We start from the raw sequence: 7,358 nt of genomic DNA on the forward strand, positions 1-7,358 counted from the left end.
AATAATAGTTAATTCTAATAGGCACCTTGCATCATCTCATTTATTTCTCACAACAGATTGATGAAATACTATTCCCACGTTACAGACGAGAAGGCAGAATTCACTTGCCCTAACCTAGGTCGGACAACTAGTGAACGGTCAATGTGGAATTGGAATCCTGATAATCAGACACTACTGCCTGTGGATCTAACCATTCTATTGTACTGCCTAGAGGAGGCTCGAGCTCTGAGATGAGACAATAAAAGCTCAAAGAGCACACAAGGACATTTTTCTTGAGGGCAGCTTGATATCTGAGCCAAATCTCAGGTGAAGAACAGAAACTGACCAAGTAAAGGAGTGGGAAAAAGTGCTTTGGACTAGCTGTAAAATAAATTGTTCAATCTGTGTCGCATTTACCCATGAAAGGAGAATGATAAGACATGAGACCAGAAAAACAGGGGGCTAAATAAGTGAGAACTTGTAAAGTACATTAGAAGTTATGTTTTATCTTGAAGGCAATAGGAGCCCCTTGCCAGATAATTTTAAAGGAAGATCAGATTTGCATTTTCTGGCTGAAATATGAAGAATGCATAAAGATGAAAGGTGCCTAAAAAGCATGGAGACCAATTAGGTGACCAATGCAATAATTCTGTGAGGGATCACAGTGGTCTGGACTTCAGTTGTGGCTGAAGGAATGGAGATAAGTGAAAAAATCCCTGACATACTTAGGTAGTCATCTGGGTAAGATCTGGTGACCGATCTGGGTGGGAAGAGAAGCAAGAAGTCGGGTGAATTCTGAGTTTCCCACCTACACAGGTGGGCAGGTGGTGGTGTTATTCACTGTGACAGGGAACAGGAAGAGGAACAGGTCGGGGTGGAGGTGGAGCTGTAAGTTCAAAATAATGCCTTCAGGTCAGAAAAAAAAGCGTGAGGTCATCTCTTTTTATGGTACCAGCAGTAAATGTGATGTGAGCTCGTCTAGATGTTTAGAGGGTCACGGAGTTCTCTAGACAGGTCCAAAGAAGCAAAGCTAAAGGAATAAAAATTCTTTCACAACTGAAAAAATGATTTAGCCATTCAGTGTATATATTGAGGAAGGCAAGCCAGAGGAGGAGATGGGCAGGAGAGAAGTAGGTTATTGCCGATGGGAGGAGAGGGAGACACAACTTCTAGGTTTTTCTGCCTCTTTTTCAATTTTTTTAGAATTGGGATTTTTTTCAAGGATGGAAATAAAACGTGCTGATGCTCAGTGACACCTGCAGTTTGTACCACCATTCATTCATGCATGCACGCATTCACGCATCCTTTACTCAGCGGCCATCTCCTGAGGTCTACTAGGTGTCAGGCCCTGGAAGGCCTAGAGGTAGAGAAATAAGAAGCAGGTTGGCTCCTGCCCTCCAGAAATTGCAGTCTCCTAACAGGGACAGTACAAGCCTATGATTCCAATCAACTACTTACATGCTAGAATTGGAGCGTGCAGAGGGTGCTCTGAGAACACAGCAGGAGAGCACCTAGCCCACAGGAAAGGGAGAGGGGGTCTTAAGAAAAGCTTCCTGCAGGAAGTGTCTCCTAAAGTGAGCTTTGAAGAAAAAACAGGAATCAGCCAGAGGGTGTCTATCAGGAACAGCCTGCTCCAGACAGAAAGGACCATTTTTGCAAATATCAGGAGAGAGCAAAGTCCTGGGACTTCTCAGTGGTTCAGTCCGGCTGGTCTGTGGAGTTGCAGGGGTGGGAAATGGTGACAAATGGAGTAAAAGAAGTAGGCAGAAGCCACATCTTGAAGATCCTTGTGTGCCTTGTGAAGGAATTTGAACATTAAATTAATAACAATAGAGAACTTCTGAGGAATCTAATCAAAGGGTGACAATTAGTTTTTTATATCCATTATCTCTTTTAATCTTCTGGATAGCCCCATGAAATAGGTATTGCTGTTCTCCAAATTTTGTAGATGAGAAGCTCAGGTAGGGGGAATTCTTTACCAAGTTCAAACAGCCAGTTAGGGACAGAAGCAGAGCTCACACCCAGGCCTTTGGGCCAAGCCCAGTGTTCTTTTCACAGTGTCCCTGGTCTCCCAATCTTGAAACAGAAAACTCCTCCCAGATCTGCATTGCTCTGGGGCGTCTTCCCACAGGTCTTTCTCTACCGCACACTGACTCACAGATTGACTCCTGTGCCCTCCTGCCTTCCAGGCTTTTGCTTGAGGATGGTTTCCTGCAACAAACATTAATCCTCATTCTGTGTACTTAAGGAAGGCTGCAGGTACTTTTCACGCATCAGCTTTAGCAGAACGTATCTGGGAAAGTCTTAGCATTTGGGTCCCTTTGCCCAGATCCATTCCTAGGGTCCTCACTTGGGTAGCTGACCCCTGCAGGCTAATTTCAATTTAAGAGATTCCCTTAGGCGGCAGCCTCCAGCTAGAACCAGCCATTGGGCATCCTGGTGGGAAATTAGATGGTAGAAGAAAGGAAGGAGTGAGGGTTATTTCTCCCCCTCTCTGTCTGCCACAGGGTGTATCTCAGGCAGCACCTGTCTTCTCCAGAGATCCAGTTTCCCTCAGTGACCCTGGCTCTCGGGTCCTCTTGCTGTTGATCATTCCTAAGATGCATCCATCCCCTGTTTGGCTTCCCAATCCTCCCACCGCTGGGGTAGGACCTTGTAGGACCCTGCAAGGACTGTGAATTTACTCAGAATGAGAAGGGAAGCCATTAGAGGGCGCCATTTAGCAGAGTGCCAACATGATTTGACCTATTTTACCAGGATTACTCTGGCTGCTGTCTTGAGAACAGACTGTAGGGAGCAAGAGAGGAAGCAGGGAGAGGTTATTACGCCCACCAGAATGAAAACCAGACTGCAATGATCTTTTGCCTCCTTCGAAATCCTGTGGAACTCACAATGGTACCACATAGTTCAAGGCTTGCCTACCTTTTTAGAGGCTGATTTGTTCTCCATTCAGGTTGCACCATTCATCTCTGTGCAGTCCCTGAAACAGTAGGCACCAAAAATAATGGAAGGAGAAACATTGTATTGAATGAATAAATAAATAAATGGTGGAAAAAATGGCATGACTTTTCTTTCTGACTTGTCTACAGACTCCTCAAGCTCAAGAACCTTAAAAAAAAAAAAAAAAAAAAAAGCTCAAGAACCTTATCTTGGACTTTCCTGTGTCCCATGGAGCGCAGAGTAAGTGTTCGGTGAATATTTGTTGAACCCTCTGGGCCTGCTCAGTGCCAGGTGCCACCTGCGCAGTTTCCGTCATCACCACCCTCCCACCTCCACCCCACAGAGGCGTTCCTGGAGCCCTACGCCTGCAGCCTTCCTAGAGAGCAAGCCTCCCACGAAGATTAGGCTGACTCTCCACGGCAGCAGGGGGAGGCTCCTGGTGAATGACCAGCTGCCCTGTCCTCTGGACAGAGGCAGGCACTTCCTGTTTGGGGTGGAAAGGAACCAGACACTTTCCTGTTAGCAGGTCTTTTAAGCCAAGCCACAGATGCTGAACAGGTCCTGGCCCAGCCTTTCAGGCCAGATGCCTGGCGGTCAGATGGCCTTTATGTGGAAAGGAAGGGGGGCACAGCGCCAGATTGGCCAGCCTTTTATTGTGCTCCTGGCAAGTCCCCTGGGTCCTGGTGTGAGGGAAAAACAAATCAGAAGACTCTGACGCCCTGCAAACCATAATGAGGGTTAGAGGAGATGGGGCGGCTCTGAGCCAGAAAGGGCTGCCTGGTGACGAGGTGTTTGTGTGATTGTCCTGGGCTGGGCAGGCGTATGTATGATGTGAGCGACACCTGTGAACCCGTGCGAAGACTACATGCGTGTTCCAATCCCCAGCACTTGTTGGGACTGAACAGTTATGAATTGTCTAGTTTATTCCCCATAGCAAATTGGAGTAGTAGAGAAGGCAGGAATGACTGTTGTCCCATTTTTAAAAGGCAGGCACTCAGGTTAATTGACCTGCAAGGGTCAACAGAGTGTGAAGAAGTCAAGATTCAAACCCAGATCTGTCTTGCTCCAAATTTCTTGCTCTCTGCTGTCCCCTAGGAGCATAGCATGTATGTGTACGTACAGGGAAGTAGAAAGGTAGGTATCCTTGTGAATGTGACCCAGGCTGAGGAGGCCACATCCACCTGTGCTGGAGAGAGGAAATCTCTCTTCCAGAAGCAGAGGTGGTTGCTAGAAAGTCAAGGCTTCTTTTTTTTTTTTTTTTTAATTTTTAGGGGGAGGTAATTAGATTTATTTATTTATATATTTATATGTTTGTTTATTTATTTATTTATTTATTTATTTATTTATTTATTTATTTATTTATTTATTTATTTATTTTCTTTGAGGAGGTGCTGGGGATTGAACCCAGGACCTTGCGCTTGCTAAGCATGCACTCTACCACTTGAGCTATACCCTCCCCCTCTAGAAAGTCAAGGGTTCTAAAATTAAATCACAGCTAAAAATGCACAGAGATTATGGTCAATAATGAATTCAAATGACCACAGCTAAAATCCTCAGAACTCTGGGGAAAGCCTCCTTTTCACCTCTCCCAAGCTAATCTCATGGCCTCATGATTCCTCTTATTATTCCTATTATTGTGGCTTCTGGAGGTTGATCATTCCATTAGCGCTTTTCTCTGGAGCCCAGAATTCCTTCTGATAATATCTACTTTGTGTTCTGCACAATTCCTGGGGAGGTGGGAGGGGCAGAGACAAAGCCGATTGCTTCCCATATTATGAAGAGAGAAACTGAGGCCCAGGCCCACACATCCTGACTGATTCAAGGGGTCCTGGTCAGGAAGAGGATTTGCTGACCAGCTGTTGCCCGCTGTCAGGGAGGAAGGATGGGCCAGGCAGCTGCCAGCTATTCCCCTGGGCAGGCAACATGCCCAGGCCCTGGTGTGAGTTACACAGAAGTCCTGTCCCCTTTGGGAGGGCTGGGAAGCAGTGCGGATCTGAACCAAACCCCAGTACAGGGAGAGGGAGAGAGGGGAAGCAGCCCTCTTTGAAGAAGAGCTAAGGAGAAGATGGCCTGCTATTCAGGTCAGGAACATCTTCAGCCAAGATGGGGAGAGAGGGAAGGAGAGAGCCCAAGCCTGGGAAAGCCTAGAGCTATTTTCCTCTTGAACATTCATATCTAGTATTTAGTGATTCAGCAGGACTGGAGTAGGACTCAGGAATCCAATTTTTTAAAAATACTTCTGATGGCTTCCTTTTTGTTTGTTTTTATTTTCTGTGGGGAGGAGATAACTAGGTTTATTTACTTACCTATTTATTTTTGATGGAGGTACTGGGCCTTGAACCCAGGACCTTGCGCATGCTAAGCACACACTCTTACCACTGAGCTATACCCTCCCCACCTCAGGAATCTGAATTTTTAACAAGTGCCCCCAGGTGATTCAATGCAGGTGATCCAAGAATCATATTTTATAAATTTGACTTGAGGCAAGGTAGTATAGTGTGTAAAGGCCCAAGATCTGGAGTTATACTAGCCAGGTTTGAACCCTGGCTCCATTACTAAATGTTTGATCTTGGACAAGTGCTATAATCTCTCTGTGTTTCAGTTTCCTCATCTTTAAAATAAAGATGCTTATAGAAGCTTTCTTGTAAGGAAGCTGCAAAGATACATGATTTATGTAAAGCATATAGCACATACATGGTGCCTGTTAATTTCTCAAAAAATATTAACCATTATTATTTGTTCCAACTCCTCATTCCCACCTCCAGCCTCACTCCCACCAGAGGAAGTGGTATTGGATTAATATAGGGACTTGTCACCACAGTATTGTTTTGGATGTAGGTGATCTTTGGAGCGTGCTTTGAGGATTTCTGCTTCAAAGCCATTTTCCTCCCATCACTCTTCTGATACCCTTGCTGTGGACAATTTCTCTCCAATAAACCACCTTGCCTTTCTCCTCTTCCTTTGCCCCTCAATTTCCCTTTCACGTGGCAAGCTGCCCTCCTTCCCCACACCAACCAAAGTGATTTGGCTCAGGATGTGTCCTGGAAAGTAAAAACATACAGCAAGTCAGCTGTAGAGCTGTGAAGACCCCAGGATTCCTGAAGATCACAGAATTTTGTGCTCTGGGACTTATGAGTAAGCTTCAGACGCAGACAGGAACTGAATCCTTCTGCTACCCAGGTTCTATCCGTGGAAACAGGCCGTCTTCCTGGGAAACATATCCTGTGCAAAGGCATGGCAAAGCCCAGGGTGGATGTGTGGGAGAAGGAGTCTCTGCTCTGCATAAACTCTTGCAGGCATTCTCAAGGCTGATGGCAACTCCCAGTGACCACAAGCAGAAGTGGCATGGGGAAAGGTGAGGGTGAGATGAAATAATTCAACCAAGGACACAAAGGAAAAGCAGAGGAAGTCAACTTTCAAACACAGTAGTGGTGCTAGTTTTCGGGTTCCTGGACCAGGGCTAACCTGGGATGCAGAGAAAGGCGGTGTCAGCTTTCTTCATGGTTGAGCCTTTCTCCTCCCAGACACTCAGACCTCCAGAGAACCACTGCTTCTAGCCTTCCCTTCTCCTCCCAACGCAGCTGAAATGGAGAGCCTCTGGGATGTGCTGGAAGAAGGGGTGGAGAGATTCTGCCTGAAGAAACAAGTGGCAAGCCTGGGTTTGACTCTAGCTGGGCCCACAGTGCCCCTAGCAACTGGTGCTCCTCAGAGCTCCCTGCTCCAAAGCAACACCGTATCTGGCCTTTCAAAATCCATCCACTGGTCAAGGGCACCATATGCCATCTCATAACTGCAACCTTCTGAGCCCCCTCCCCTCCACCCACACACTCTAGGATTGCCAGATAAAATAAAGGATGGCTAGTTAAACCCGAAGTTCAGACCAACGACGAATAAATTTTTAGCCTAAGTATGTCCCAAATATTGCATTGACACATACTTAAAAATTATTCATTGTTCCGGGGATGGTATAGCTCGGTGGTAGAGCACTTGCTTAGCATGCACGAGCTCCTGGGTTCAATCCTCAGTACTTCCGTTAAAAAACAAACAAACAAACCTAATTACTTCCCCCACCAAAAAAAAAATATATATATATATATATTCATTGTTAATCTGATATTCAAGCTACCCTACTAGACTTAGCAATCCTTCTAGATTCTAAACCCTTCAGAATCCCCCTCCCCGAGGCTCACTGCGGGGCTCTGAACCTGTAGCTGTCTATGCCCATCTGTTCTGTCCTCGCCTGAGAACATTGGTTCCAGTTGGCCCGCTAGACTGAAAGTTCTCTGAGGGTAAGACCCAGGCCTTGTCCACCATCTCAGTTCCAGGCAAGGACGCTCCTTACGGATGCGCACAAGGGCACCGGCAGAGAGGGGGCATGGATGTGCAAAGAAATCCATCCTCAATTCTTTGCAGGCATGGGGGCCCTCAAGGAAATGTGT

Source organism: Camelus dromedarius, chromosome 16 (assembly GCF_036321535.1).
Source record: "Camelus dromedarius isolate mCamDro1 chromosome 16, mCamDro1.pat, whole genome shotgun sequence".
In the NCBI taxonomy this organism is placed as follows: domain Eukaryota; kingdom Metazoa; phylum Chordata; class Mammalia; order Artiodactyla; family Camelidae; genus Camelus; species Camelus dromedarius.